The sequence below is a fragment of the Poecilia formosa genome, unplaced genomic scaffold (assembly GCF_000485575.1).
Source record: "Poecilia formosa unplaced genomic scaffold, Poecilia_formosa-5.1.2 Scaffold238, whole genome shotgun sequence".
Lineage (NCBI taxonomy): Eukaryota > Metazoa > Chordata > Actinopteri > Cyprinodontiformes > Poeciliidae > Poecilia > Poecilia formosa.
This window is the reverse complement of record NW_006800177.1, coordinates 694,770-710,899: the sequence shown is the minus strand read 5'-3', so window position 1 is coordinate 710,899 and position 16,130 is coordinate 694,770. Positions and strand designations below refer to the sequence as shown.

Below are 16,130 nucleotides of genomic sequence, written 5' to 3'. Positions count from 1 at the left end.
GTTACATTAAAGTTAGTACTGTGCTGGAAATCCAGTCACATTCAATGCAAAAGTGATTTTTGTGTGTTTCTGATGATGCAGTAACCAGTGGGCTTTCGGAGCGTGTGCTATGACTGAGATCACAAAGAGAGAAAGACAGGAGAGAGAGGAGCTAAAGACAGATGACAACAGTGAGGGAAAAAGAAAAAGAGATAAGGATTGAGACAAAGGAGGGTGAGAGCGAGAGTTGTAGAGAGCAGGCAGGTTGGAGTGTGCTGGCCGGGCCCCAGCGGAGCCATCGATCCAGACTGGCCTTACATCAGAGACAGGAAACCTGAGCTGCATGCTTCATCACCTTCCCCGCGGAGTCCTCCCTCACTCTTCTCGACTGAATTTCTCCCCTCAACCATCTTCTCTCCTTAGCTATCCTGCCCTGGACAGTAGTGAGTACTCTCCTCTCCACTTTTTCCCTGCTTATCCTCTCTTCTTTCCTGTGATCCAGGGCCTGTCTGCCTCTACAACAAGCTGCTGCCAATTCATCATCTATGGCTGAATTTAGCTGCTCCCAGCACTAAGTGCACATTGCCATCCATTCACAACCGCCCATTCATTATCCCCAACGTGCATGTGTGTGTTTGCCCTTGCGGCTTTCAGTGTGTGAGCTGGCGTGCACATCACTGTGTAAATTATGCACAACTTGTCTTGCCCGTCTACCTAAGCTATTGTTTTGAAAAGGGAGGGGGTATTAAGGGGGCCACTGCCATGCGACTTGGGGTAACAAGGTTAGGTTATCGAATTTGTTTAGGCGTCACAGTCTCCTGTGGGAGTGAACTCAACCCCCACACAGCCTCAGTCCTCATCTCTCTACGCACTTTGACGGAAATATCTCAGCAGCCCAGTGGTAAGGGGTCTATTGTGTAGCAGCTTGGGTGTTTGCTTATATATGTTTCATGACACTGTAAGACTCCATTTACTTTACAGTTTAAGAGATGTTATCATTTACACTCTGTAATTAGACACAGCAGCAACTGAAGACTCAAGCAGTGCCTTTACAGTGTCTTAAGTTTCACCTGAGTCTGCCGTTAGGAAGTGTTTTGAAAATAATTTTAACATCAGTCTTGGAAAACCGCTAAGATAAAAAAAAAAAAAAAACAACCTAAAAAAAAAAAAAAAAAAACAACCTTCAACATCATTTGCACAAGGTACTTTCGAAATACCAAGATTTTTGAAAACTTCTGTTTTTTCTTAATAAAAGCTACACTTTAATTAAAGTTCGGACTTCTGAAAGATGTAAGTAAATTTAACCTCTAAAATGTCATATGGAGCCGCCTCACGGAGTCAGTGTGTGACATGTTAAGGAATAAACAAAGTTCAGGTTTTTCCCTGAACATCCCTCCCTTACCCGGGGGAGGGATGGTTTCATTTTTTTATAAAACAAAATAAAAATAAAATACCATCTGCAAAACTGAAATTTCATAATATAGAAAAAATAAGAGTAAACAGACTATATTTTTTGTCTGAACCGCAATAAGATGCTAAAGCTTAAAAAAAATAATACCCCAATTTAGCTCATTTAATAATGTGGAAAAACACAATCTAAATATGTAGAAATATTTCTACGTGTATAGAGACATGTCATGCATATAATCATAGGGTATAAAATATTTTTTTGTCATGATGGTTGATTCTGAGTCAACTTACAAATATTAAAATTGGATTTCAATTAAAACAAACTGCCACACTCCAGTTGTAAAGAAGTTGTTTTTAAAACATCTAATATTGTAAGGGAGCAGATGGAAGAGCAGGACTTACAAAACGCACCCTGTGAAAATGATGCGGATAACACTGTACACTGGCTCTGTAAAAAAAGAATGACGTACTTTTCTTTCACTCAAAGGTGATATGAAGACAGCTGAGTATATCATATACCACCATCAACTTGCGGACTATGCAGCAAGAAATGTCAGAGCTCCCTCTTAAGCCGACAACAACAAATTAAAAACATAATGCAAATTTTACTGTGAACCAGCTTCTCTATGATGCGGTGTGCGATTTGTACACAACCTCCTGTCTCATAGACGTTTCATTGACAATTAGTCAACAAAGAAGCTAAAGACAAGCTCTCTACACTTAAATGTCATAGGAAACCCTGATGCAGATTTGTTCTTGAACCCAATACAATGTTTCAGACCGCACTTTCTGCCCTGTGAACAGTGTGTGAAATTCTCAGCTTTCACAAGGAGCCATGTTCCCAAGGATCAACCCAAACAGGAAAAAGACACCTCTTTTTTCCTGTATTGATTTTTCACACACATTTATGACCTCATATTTTGTCATTTATTACAGATGAACCCCCTTTAGTCAACATTACAAACAGAAAATTAACTGAGATTAACGCTCTTGGATACTTTGCCTTTTCGTGCACTTATGCTGTTCATTTGCTAACCAGATCAATGCTGATGGAATTCCCAGGATGAGACTGGAGGAAACATTTCCTCACTTAGACGTGAATATCTCCAGCCTCGTGGGCTAAATGAATGTGTTCTCAGTACTGCTTGTTGACTGGATTTCAAATTAATGACCGCAAAAACTTTGGATAATCCAGACATGTGAGAAAGCAGATACAAAATACAAAACAAAAACTATGAGCCAAGTTGAGAGTTAAATACCTTAAATAAATGAATGAATAAATAAATAGTCTGCTTTCAACAAGACTTGCCAGACCGTCTAAAGGGGTAGTCAACTAGTTTTTTGTTTTCTTTTTTATATGCCTGACTAGTTTGAGTAGTTGGATCCTCTATGAATCTTTTAAGATCACAGACATACAACTCCCTCAAATAGAAAACCGTAAATATCACCAAAGCCGATATCAGCACGTTTCCAGTGTCTGATAAAACATCTGCCAGAGATTTGAATAACACAACCATAACAGAACAAAAAATATAATTTGTACAATGGATTATAACAAGCCTAAGAAAAACATATAAATATATGAGAAAATCTCAAACCTCCTTGTAGTCAATGCATGTCATGATTGGTCATGATTGGGATCAATGTCATAAAGATGCAGGCTTATGTAAAGGTATGTTACATCAATAACATTCAGTACCAAAGGAAAATCAATCCACTTCATTAGTGGTTGTAAGACCCATACAGTTCATTACATGTCAACTGAGATGTCCACTTTGCTCAGTACCTTAAGCTATTTCTGCTCTAAATCAGTGGCCGTTTTTGTAGTATTACGGTTGCCTGGGCAAGTCCATTATTTGTGTACACAATACCCACTTTTTTTCTGTTTTCAGACTGACATGCCAAAATATCACATGCACAGACACCAACTATGATATCTAATATTGATGATTTAGAGATACCAAGTTCAGTGTTATTAGCATCCTGCAGACATGAACAAGTACCCACAACACAAGAGAGCACTGATTCTCCAGCTGAATACAATAAAAAGAAAAACACATTCAAGGCTAACCTATTGGGGTTTTTTAGTGTGCTGGCAACCCCTTAATGGAATGACACTCTTGTTAGCCATATGAAAATTGCAATTGTTCACCTACATAAATTAAGAGTGTGTGTGGCATAAATTACAAGGCCATAACAGGTGAGTTCAGACCTGCTTTTGCACCTATGTGCCATATGATGCCATAATGGGGGTTTAAAAGTGATCCATCATTGCATCGTTTCCTGTAGCTGTTACATTCTTGAACTGAAATGTGTGTAAAAGAATGCGTTCCTACACCACATGCCAGCACTGTGTTGTCTGCCTTCTGACTCTGTAGTCTCAATAGGACATTTGAAAAGACTGTTAAAGGTCCACATGGGTAGCAAGCAAGCAAGTGTGAGTCATATGCTTAATGAAGGTATCCTTGCTTTGCTGTAGAGTTTCACAGCTGTCTTTTCTATGGTTCCCTCTCTACACAGCTCTTACTTTGCCCACCATGTAGCCACAGAGTGAGTAAATGGTCATCTTGATCAATATCTATTTCCTGTAGTGTCAGGTTTCAGAAAAATGTCCATATTGAACCGATGTTTCAGCAGACTCCCACCACAGTTTTTCCTCTCCCAAACGTCCACCGTTTCCGTTGCTGAAGGAGAGAAAATCCCTACAAATCGAATTAAACAAATGATGTTCAGGAAAGTCATTGATCATCCATCTTGCTCTACTGGCCTAACTGGGAGATCCTAACAGTGCAGACTGTGCATCTGAGAAGCGAATGTGCCTCTAATGTGGTTTGTGATTCCTGTTTATCCTGCACAGATCAGCAGAGTTAACTTAATTGTTGGAAAGTCTTGGTCTAGCTGCTACTGTGAGAAGTCCCACCCTAAAACTGAATTTCCGTATTTTGCTCATGATAGAGGCTTTTGATTTGAGACATTAATTCACCTGAAACTGGAAACTCTCACCTGGGATTTAAATAATGGCTACTTAACTTTTTGAACCTTTTCTGTTGGCACTAATTATGTGAAATTTATTGTCAATCAACTCTCATTTTCTTTCGCCGGTAAGTACTGTAAATCTGGATGATTATGAACGTCCAGATTTCGTCATCTTGATTCTACCTGTGTGGATGAGTCAAAGATCAAACCCAAGAAGTGCCATACATTTTTGTTCAAGTAAGTTCCCACTTTAAAGGACGACAGAAAATTTGATTTTGTGGAGAGGAAGCTTTTGCTGAAACACAAGAGAGGTAATGATGATGGTGAGTGGAGCGCCCCATTACCACCTCTGCCCATTGGGGATCTTTGTAATACTGCCAACCAGCTCATGTAAAATACATTTCTACATCAGTAAACTAAGTTATTTCCCTTATGGGAAACAAAAAGGTCAGAACCCATGCAAAGCACTAGTAGGGCAATCAATGTACAGTCTGTGCTAAAAGCAAAAGTTCGGGGAGGGGGTACCTACTTAAAAGCCTTCACTTTTATGCTTTAATCAATTTATGGGTGTACCGGTCATTCTGTTTAAGCCAATAAACCGGTGGATTACCTTGAAATACTGCTTTGCCTATTGACCACCTGTGTTTATGATGGAAGTTGTAGCGGTCGTGTGTGTATGGGAGTGTGTTTATTCTGTTTACGCTAGAGTTCTGACATACGGGTACATACTTTCATATGACTTCTCATATCCTTTGAGCAAAGATGACCTTACACGTTCAAGGTGATGTTACTGCATCAGTAATAAAAGAAGAAAACAACAAGCAAGTAAATTATAATTTATTCTGAAATACAAAGTTAAGCTGTTGTTGAAAATACAAAACCAACTTAGCTGTAGACTGCAATTTAAAGTTGTAGCTACAACAATACAACTAGCCGTGGTTTTAGACGTCCACGCTTCGTTCAGAATTATGCCAAGAAACTTCCTGGTATAACCCTCCCATGGTTTCTACTGGATTATTTGATGTTTTAGGAGTGCTGTGAACAATTTTGGCTCTGATGTTGCATTTGGCATAAAAATCACAGCATTTGTGTATTTTAGGCTAAAGTAAAAAAAAGAAAAAATAAGATTTTTGTTCTTTTTCTTTCTGATAAGGGAAAATACCCACACCTTTACATGACTACACATTATAGTCATGTATATTTCACGTATGCTAATCAATCTTTTTAACTGTGAAAACATGTCAGTGATTTTTATCTGATTTTATTTTATTTTTTTGTGATTCAGGTCTTTAGAGTTGTAGAGAAACATCTATGTGTTTTGTAGAAAAGCTCCATAGTTGAGGTTCAGTTTCGTGCAGTTTGTGAAATGAATTGCAGACACAAAGCACACATCCTACGCAAAACTCACATGTTGAAAGTCAGAATACAACCACAAAACTCTTGTGAATTTTGAAAGAATGTTTCTTCTCGCCAATTCCTGAATCTGACTGAACACTGACACATCAATGGGACAAACCCAAGTGGAGATTTTAGCTTGTGTTAAGAACAACAAAATAAAGAGGCAAAAATATAAAGCAAATTTAAATTGCACACCAGCAAGCACTGCCACAGTCTTTTGTGCTTCTCAATCTCATGTGAACCACGTCTTCACTTAAGACACTTCCAACATTTAAAAATATTCATAAAAAAGTTCATTTTTGAAATAAATATTTTAGCCTGGAGGATCATTGTGTTGTTGTATTTTTATCTAAAGAAAAAAATGTTAATTGGGAGAACTGTATATAAGTGTCTTAATGAGTTCAATGAGGACTAATGCCAAGTTTTCTTCCTTTTAGGTTCATTTTTCATCTGCCACACTTTTGCTTTTCCTGCCCACATCTCTCTATTTTTCTCCCCCTCTCACGCTCTGGCAGACAGGAAGTGTCAGTGTAGGCCAGGTTATTTTAGGCCTAATTGGGAGATTGATGTTCATTCAGGAACCTGGCACCTTGACATGCCTTTCATCCTTCCTTGTGCACATCCTCCCACACAGCAAGAGCCAGACACATTGACGACTTACTGAAACATACACAAATGTCCTTTTTGATGACTTTTATTTGTCAGCCATATCACACCAGGGATGGCACTAGTGTCTAAACGATCAGAGAGTTTAATGAAAATGAGTTCTTGCAGGACCAATTTAAGTCCCTACCTTATCCACTACGAAAATGCGGAAAGGGAAAAAGCATCCTTGAATGGTTTTAAAGAATAGAGCATCAGTCTCAGCTAATAGGGCAATTTGTGGAGAATGTCTGGAGGGGTTTAGTAGGGCCAGTAGCTTTATCACGTTCCCTATCACTACACCGTGTCAGAACGGGCTGTAACCTGAACCTTACGTCTATCACTTCTACAACACGGCCACCAAGAAGCTCAGGCAGACAAAGTTCCACTAATGCATGTCTAGACCGGTACTCTTTGCTCAAGATGTGACCGAGAGGGATCTGGAAAATCTCTGTAACTCACTGTGTTCAGTGGTGGGGTAAGCTTTTCTTTTGAGGTCCCAATGGGACCGTTTCATTGGTGCCAGCTCATAATGTCAAATCACACAAATGACTATATATCGCTAAGGGACACGTAAATGTGCATCGCTCCAAAGGGAATAAGAGAACTAACGTTCTACATCTTTTTTTATCACTTTTAAGTACTTTACTAATGCCCACTAACCCAAGATAGATATCCTGGTTAAATATACTATTTACATATTTGTAAAAAGGACTTTATGCACTGTGTCGTTTCTAGCACCTCTCTCTGAGAATCATACCAAAACACAGGTGTTAACTTTGCATGGAAATAAAAAAAATGTAACTTCAAAGAACCACATTTCTATCAAAACTTTGAAGTCATTGTGGTTTTCTGTCAAAAAAGTAGTATTGTAAATTACAGTTTTATTGTGAGTAAAGAAAGAACAGAAAAGAAATTGAAAGACATAAAAATTTGTGAAGATTTCATGAAAAATAGGAATGAACAAGAGCTAGATCATGTTGAGCCTGGGACATGAGCAGGTGAGATATGAACATGAAATAAGTTTTGACCTGGGTGAGGTCAACTTAAAACTGATCAATATCCAGTAATAGGATGGTGTATTAGTGTTCTAATATGTTAAACATTACTAGACCTATAGTCCCTCTGGAAAAGTTTTCCTGATCTTAAATGTTTTTATGGTCTATGCGGTCATGTAAAATACAAGTGCTAAATAATCAGCTGCTACAAATCTGAATATAACAAGGAAAGATTTATTCTCAGCAGTATAAGATAACCAAACTCTGAATCGCTGGAAAGCATTGTGGTCCTCAGTGATTTCAGTAATTCTGTATCAACAAAGCTCCTGGTTTGGCCAACCTGAACCTCAAAGGTCAACTTGATCTGGGCACAACTACAGACAACAAAATTCCACCTGAGGGCCTTCCAGCTAGAACGGCAGCACCAGCTAACACAGCCTGATGCCCATCCGTGACTAGATGGGCAGCTGGAATTACCAATTAGTTTACCAATTGGCTGCAGCGGATTCGATTGGTTTGTAATTAATTCTAGTTACTGGCCCGTAGAGCAGGACGGATGGCGCCATGCCTTTGTCCTACTGACACACTATCCCACAGAGCCGGGCCCCGGGGGGAGGCAGCGGACATCAATACAGGGCCCTGCAGCTACTGAGCTCCTCACCTCCTCAACACACACACTTAGACACACAATACCTCACACACACTCACACGCTCCAAAGCAAACACACAGACGGACCCCCTCGCATCGCTCGGCTGATTCCGGAGAGAGCGAAACCCCAACCGCCTGAGAAGGTGCTGACGACAAACAAAGACAACTGAAATCTTGTGTTTCGAGACCCTGACCCCATCGATGTGTGTATTTGCATGAGTGCATCTGTGTGTGTGTGTGTGTGTGTGTGTGTGTGTGTAAGTTTAAAAGAAATATAGAACAACCAAAATGCAAGTTCTTCTTCACAAGCAGCAACTGGAGTGACAGAGTTGGAGTGCAGGCTGTGAAGTGGAAACCTTCACAACCTTTTCTCCTTTGATGTACATTGTTAGAACCATTTTCCATGCAAATGCAGGGCAGTGTGACTATGTGTGCATTTACAAACTGTGCAGCAGCAGAGGTCACATGGCTCACTGATACCTCCCACAGTGAAGGTCAAGACTTCTACACCCAGGAGTAGAGAAGCAGAGGTTGAAACAGATCGATGGTCCAGATAAAAATACACTGCACCTCAGCTCATCTGCTTTATACACACACACACACACACACCCCGATTCATAAACACATTCACACACTTTCAACAAATGACTTAAGTGCCACTACAAATGATCCTGGCCTCCTCTTAATGAAAGCGATATCAAAGTGAGAGCCCACGGCAGCGACTGCTGGCTTTTAGGATAACGATACAGTAATAGAAGACCATTAAAAGATCATAACAGCTTAAATGATGAGGTCTCTGTTGTTGCTCTAGCCTAAACCCTCTGCAATCAAAGCTTTGTTTGCACAAAATATAAAAAAGTACAAGTTGGGAAATAAAGTTACTCCTCGTGACGATGCTGCATAACATTTACAGTGCCAAAAGTTTTCCATAGAACACAGACGATGCAAAATGGGATTGTGAGAGGCAGAGAGAATCAGACAAGACCGCAGCTCATGAAAGTCGACAATGCGTGATTTATGTGAGCTGTGAGGGGAGTGGTAATTGGGAGTAAAGCTCCACAATGCTTTTAGTTAATGACAAGTCGACTGCTGAGAAATGTTTGCCCTGCCACCCTCCTTATTATGGATGCTGGTTAACAGTGGGAAGAGGGTCATGCCCGAAGAAGACTCATCGGGTAATAAAGGAGGACTGATACTAGGAAACAATTGGTGGCCTGGCAGCAAATTACAATGTCACATATTTTCAGACAAGCTTTGTTTCAGAACAAAGAAACATCATGAAGTGTCAAATGGTCGAACCTAATTATGTGAGCAAACACATAATTAGCTCACATAATGAGCTAATTATTTAATTAAATTAAATAATTAAAAATTATTTAATTTTATTTAAAAATTTAATCCTAAATTTTTAATTTAGGATTAAATTAAAAATTTAATCCTAAATTTTTAATCCTAAATTTAGGATTAAAAAAAAGTATTATCTTCAAAATATAATAGAAAAAAACTGGAACTGGAAGTACTTTACCCTGATAACATACATATGATCCTATAATAATTTAACAAGTTTTCTTTTGGAAAAAAGTGTTTATTTTTGCCTTAATTTGTTATTTTGTACTTATGTACTTTATACTTTTTGTCTGTAGGATGACATCATAAATATTAAATCAGATGTTCTGATCACTTTCCTAGCACTTGAGAAGCCTTTTTACTCTCGAGTAAATTCTGGGATAAATTCTTGGGAGTAATCACGTTTAAATACTTCCAAAGGGTGCAGGTTTATTAGGTTCCCTATCTCCTCCACTCAGTCAATTCCTCTCCTGACCTTTTCTCTGGTGTTCTCTCTCCTCATATAAATCTTCACTTTATGAACTCTAATTTGGGCAGGAGATTTTGCTATCACTTCTTTGTCTAGTAAAAAGAAAAAAGTTGTAAAAATGAAACCTTTTACATCAGTGGTCTCAAACTTCATTCCTCGAGGGCCAGAGTCCTACAACTTTTAGATGTGTCCCTTGTCCGACACACACTTGAATTAAATGGTGAAACTGCCTCACTTACCATTCAGTGAAGCTCTACAGAGCTAATATTGGAGCCAGAGAGACATCTAAAAGCTTCAGGACACTGGCCCTGGAAGACTGACGCTTGAAGGCTGTAACAATGATCAGGAAATACTTGTGGAAAAAGTGAGAAGTAGCGAGGAAGAAACAGTCTTAGGAACATCACTGTAAAACAGTTAATGAAAGGCCTAAAACCAAAGTACAACTTGTAAGACAATCGCATGTAGCTCTTTCGCTCTACAGATTGCTTTCTGAGTGACTAAGAGCCTTCCAGGCATCCAAGCAAAGAAATTACCTCTTCATCTACGAAAATGTATGAGGAAAACATCTGATCTCACCGCACTCCTCATCACCAGCCATCAGCAGCAGAAACAAATGAACAGAATCACTACAGGGGACCCACAATCAATACCGTTACTATTTTTCACCATGAGACAGCTGTTGGAATGAGGCTTTTTATTATTAGCATAAGACAAAGTTGCGCTGCTTATCAGTGAGCATACTCAATCAAAGTACCTGAGCAGGTTTAAGATCCTGCTAACTGGGAGGGAATGAAGATGAGTTTAATGGCCAATGCAGTGCTGATGTGTTTTGCTACAAATTAAGCGAATAGCATCGCCTGACAAGACAGCGAGAGGTGGCCTGTGTCCGTTTAATGCACGAGGTGACATAAATCAAAGCCATGGAAGAGATGGATTTGATAAAAGAAAAAACAAATTAGCCATTCATGCTTTGGGTCAAAGTGGTCGTTGTGTTATTCAAACATTTGCATTAATCATTGTGTGCTTGTCAGCAGACAAGATATGCAGATGAAAGCATAACTGATCTAGTTCTGAATTTTTTTTTGCTGATGTTGCTCAAGCACAGAAGAGAATAACCTCAAACTGGGGTCGCATCACATAGTGCCTTCTAAAACAGACCATTCTGCTTTAACCTTTTTACTTTTTGTCATGTTAAAACCCAAAAACCCATTTTTATTGGCAATTTGGTAGATCGTGGGTTTTAAGCAATTAAGCCCAGCTTATTCTGACATTCAACAACACTCTTTAGGGGGGACGATAAATATATTTTATGTCTTGAGGAATATTTTAACTTCCAATCGTTAAACGTTTTAGTTTTATCGCTGTTAAATTATCAAATAAAAAAAATAAAAAAACGAGTAATGAATGATCTGACAGTTATTCAGTACTACTCTGTTTTTGTCTATCCAACATCCAGTAAGAGAACTAACCTAAACATACAGTCAGAGCTACAATTAAAGACTGCACACTTTGATAGGATTTCAATGGTCCAGTCATTCACTATGTCCAAACGAGAGTCTGTGGCAAGACTAGAAACACCAACACTCTCCATCCAATCAGACTGACTAAGCTTGTGCAATTGCAGTGAAAGGTGGCTATAAAAAGGTTTGCTCAGGATAAATATGTATGCCATACTCTTCAGATATTTATTTGTAAAACAATTTGAAAAAAAGAAAAAAACGTGTCATCTCCTTCCCCTCCAGAGTTCTTCACTGTCTTGTGTTGATCTTCTATCATGTGTAATCCCAATAAAATACATTCCAGTTTGTTTTTGCAATGTGACAAATTCAAGAGGCAGGGACACTTTTGTAAGACACTGTATCTTCAATACAATGCCTTAATGTAATAGTGTGAATTGAGACAAAACTGTGCAAATAAGTGAACAAAAGTGTGTCAATTAAAAAAGAAAATATGGCATAATGCTGTTTCAGACTTATGAAGCAGGTTTGGTTCATGTATATTCATTTATTCTAAGGTCTTTAAGGAAGAGGATGCTTTTTGGTAGATCTATTCAGGGGAACCGCCGGACTCCTTGTAAAAATGTCACAGTAGCAACAAAACCACAATGAATAGTCCTGACTTGTCATGACAAGAGTTGGGTAAAACCAAGCTTAAATACATCGCATCCAACAATTGACTTGATGTTAAATAAGATGTCCCCATTCCACCACAAGTGTACTGAAATCGCTCAAGCTTGCAAAACACATTGAGAGGGGACAGGGAGAGGGGAGGTCGGGCTTGCTTTGAGCATGCCCCTGGCAAACCTCCATCAGATATTGTTTGTGTTTAGCGCTCAGATCTATGAAGAATTGATGAAGCTCTTTGGAATGGTGCTATCATCGGGGCAGGAAAGAATCAGAGAATGGCAAAGACCACATCTCTGCCCTTAGTGAGCACAGCTCCGGCCATTTATGAGAGACATCCATTAGCCTCAGAGACCCGACTTCTGCATGCATCTGCAGTCGCTTCAATAAGAAGAAGAAGAAGGCGGATTCAAAACAACAGGAAAGATAATAGACAAGATTACAAATATTTATTATATTTTGTGTGTGAATGTACCCAAGCAGCATAGCGATTGGTCACAAACGGTGCAACACTGCTGGTGGCTTGTTCAAAGCATGAGACAAATTTCAAATATGCAAAAGCAAAACATGTCTCGCTGACAAAACTGGGAAAAAATGAAAAGGTAAAGTCTCATATTAAAAACAAATAAAGCAAAGTCACAGAGGCAAAACTTGAAGACAAAATTTAAAGTACTTATGGTGCACGTACACACTCACACACACACACACACACACGAACACACACGAACACACACACACGCCAAGCCGATCTTCTTACACGGCCTTGGCTGTCTGTAGGCTAACCACAATCCTCCTCCCTGCAGTTCTGACCGCAAAGCAGTCAACAGAGGCACACTGGGCTTTATCCTGCATGACACGCTGGTCGATAATCATGCACACCACCGCATAGCACAACACCACTGTAACTACGATACCTGGGCCTGCCTGCCTGCCTGCATAAACAAACACGCCTGGACGGAGCCAAGCTTACCCTAAGAGTAATTTATAACCTGGAAATAAGGACACATTTGTAAAACCTTTGATTTGCCATTTGAATGAATATGGGCTGTACATGAAATATTATACTTTGCCTTTGAAGTTTACTCTGTTAGAAACCTAAACGTAAGACAGAAAGCAGAATTCTCCCAATGCATTATGTTTATTTAATAGTATTTATTTATCTATTTAAAGCCGGAATAAAAAGCTGTGCAAAATTCATTCATTTCAATTAGAATGCTTTTTCTCTGCACACTTAGTCTTAAAATGCAATCAAATTAACTTTTTAAATAATAATTGCTGAATAATTTTTAAATGAATATAATTTGTTTGATTCCCCCCAAACAAATTATGACATTGCCATTAAAAACCTAATATTATTTAATATAAAGCTTCTGAACATAAATTATCAATATGTTTGAAGCTAATATAGGTGTGCACACACAAATATTCAGCAAAATGTCTTTTTTTTTTTTTTTAAGATGAAAGATGTTAATTCTGACAACTGGTCTACAATACCAAGACCACTTAAGGCAGATTGGCGTACACACATCCATGTTTTTCCTCTTTCAGTTTTACTATAAGTGAAATGTGCATTAAAGAACATAAAAGTGCCAAATAAGTAGACACTTATTTGTTAAACACACTGCATACTTGGAAAAATACTAACAATATACTTTAATTTTCAGACACATACCTCCTAACAAACTTGACAAAGGAGGAGACAATGAACTGAAGACCACAGACAACAGCCAAACATCTCTGAATCTTTGGTAATCAGAACCTGCCTTCATCTCTCTCCAGGCTGACATACTGTAAAATGCAACCTGTGTCGTCCTTTTGTTTTACCACGGTAATAAAACGTCTGATGGATCACCACCTACAAACCTTGCACTGCAGCACAGCATCAAAGACAAACTGTCACACAAACCTGCTGACACAGAAGTCCTTCATCTACGAACACGAGTATTATTATGCATTTTTCTCAAACATGACCAAAATATGATCACATTAAAATAATGCTTTTACAGGGTGAGACAGTCAGGAACATCCATTTCTCATTTAGGATTGTACATGTGTTTCTACTTCTTAAAATGTGATTCTTGACATTTTGAAAAAACTAAAAAAAAAAACTAATGCAAATCATGTATGACATGCACAATAATTTAGATTTTTGTTATAATTTATATCTAATATAAAATAATATAACAGCAGAGAGAAATGTATGATTTTAAAGAGATGTCACAGTGAAACCTTTGGCTTTTCTGTATTATTTATCTCAACTGCTTATTTTTTGTAAGTAGGATTACATACTCTATCTAGATTGATAGTTTTTTCCTCTGTCTGCTGCAGCAGAAGCAGAGAAGGGCTCATCATCTGGTTTGATAAAACAACTAAACGAATAGATGAAGATGCGACGCCAAACTCAATCTGTGAATTTGGAAAACAACAGCACCACCTGCTGTTTCATAGACTAATTATGTCCAGTGAAGTGCTCGAAAAGATCACCTATGTTTAACATAAAACTGAACCCCCCCCAAAAAAAGACCAAAAATAAAGAAAACTAAAACAAGATGACTTAAAGGTGGCTTTAAATACCATAGAGGGTATAGTAGAGACTCCTGCTGTAGCCACAGGAAAGGGAGAGAACATTTTCTCTGTCATTGTAATTTGTGACCTTGCTCTGAGCATGTCACAGTGTGAACTTGTTGACATTTTGTGATTTTACACAACACAGTCCTTTTTGAAACCTGATACTGAAAACAGGAAAAACCTGAATCTTTACTTGATTTGAGTGATGTGAAAACCTTTTTGTATGGTATATATTGTTTCATCAATCTTTTTAACAGAAGGCAGCACAAAGAAAATTTATAAATAGTGCTGTTTAGTTGTGTCAATAAATCACAGAATCGCAAAAGTTACCAGTATGTAACTTATAAAAAATATATATTTAAAAAATATTTGTTAAAACTGTCACTATGTCATGTCAGTATGATATGAGACAGATCACTTGTGGGAAAAAGTCAAGCTCCTCCACCGTCTCCTAGAGCTACTATGGATAGCTTTCACAAGACCGGACCGGAAGTAAGTTACCCCGGCAACGCGCCATCTTGGTAGAGAAAGACTACTTGGAGGTGTACTCTTATTCATGTCTTAAAGTGTATTTGTCTTGGTAAGCAATCGCTAAACATGAGCAGCATTACCGATGCTTAAGTTCGGTTTTTTTTAGTTCTGTGTCTAGCAATATCACATCTTATGAAAATAGTAAACAAAACATTTATGTTTGCTGAGAAATAATAATGTGATTAGCTTGATGCACACTTTAGTACTCGAGCATATTGAAAGTGTAAGCACCAGAAACAGGAAAAAAAAATGAAACTAAAACATTAACAAGATTAAAATGTGGTTACCCAACAGAAGTTGCCATTTTGCCTCCTTCTCGACTACCTGAAATGTGTGATGCATAACAATCGGAATGTAAATCTAAGCAAACTAACATTATGTGATTGTAAATATGGCCATAGCAGTGATCGAGCTAAGTGTTGCAGCAAGACATGAATGTTTGCATTTTGTATTTAACGTCTCACTCTGTGAAAATGAACCTGTCATATAAGTTTAATACAACATCGAATAACAGCATCACAGTTTGGGATATTTTTCGGAACTTTTGAAAATATTCTTACCGTAAATGAAGTGATGATCGGCGCAAACCCGTGACATAGATATAGTCCTGTGTTTCCTCTGAATATTAGCCAGCCACACTTGCTGATGCGCGATGCTTGGTAGCAAAGTTTGCTCACCTTTATGAAATGTAATGAGAACTTTGCTTTACTGTTTTATCGCGTTTGTTTTTACACCGAATCCAACAATATCCAACCACTGCAGTTCTCCTACTTGCAATCAATGAAATGGAAAGCAGCTACCGTGCCGTCAAGATGGCGACACAATACCCGGATGTAGGAAGTACCTTTTTTTTTTCTTTTTTTTTTTTTTTTGCAAACCCCAAGACAGTAAAACTAAAAAGTATCCAAATAAAATTCAGAAATTAGAGGAATGGGTACAGAATGAACAATTAACTAAAAAGAAAGGTGAATTGATACAACAGATGAATAAGAAAATAGAAAAATAAAATGTAAAAAACGCTAAAAACAAAGGATGTTTTG

At 38.2% G+C, this 16,130-nt stretch overlaps 1 long non-coding RNA gene across 1 annotated transcript in view; it reads right to left on the bottom strand.

Annotated features, from left to right (window-relative positions):
- Positions 1-15,910, bottom strand: part of LOC103149885 (uncharacterized) — an 82,753-nt gene extending 66,843 nt beyond the window's left edge. The window contains exon 1 of the long non-coding RNA XR_477513.2: positions 15,651-15,910. This is a non-coding gene — a long non-coding RNA (uncharacterized LOC103149885). The remainder of the gene's footprint in view (positions 1-15,650) is intronic.
- Positions 15,911-16,130: the final 220 nt, after the last annotated feature.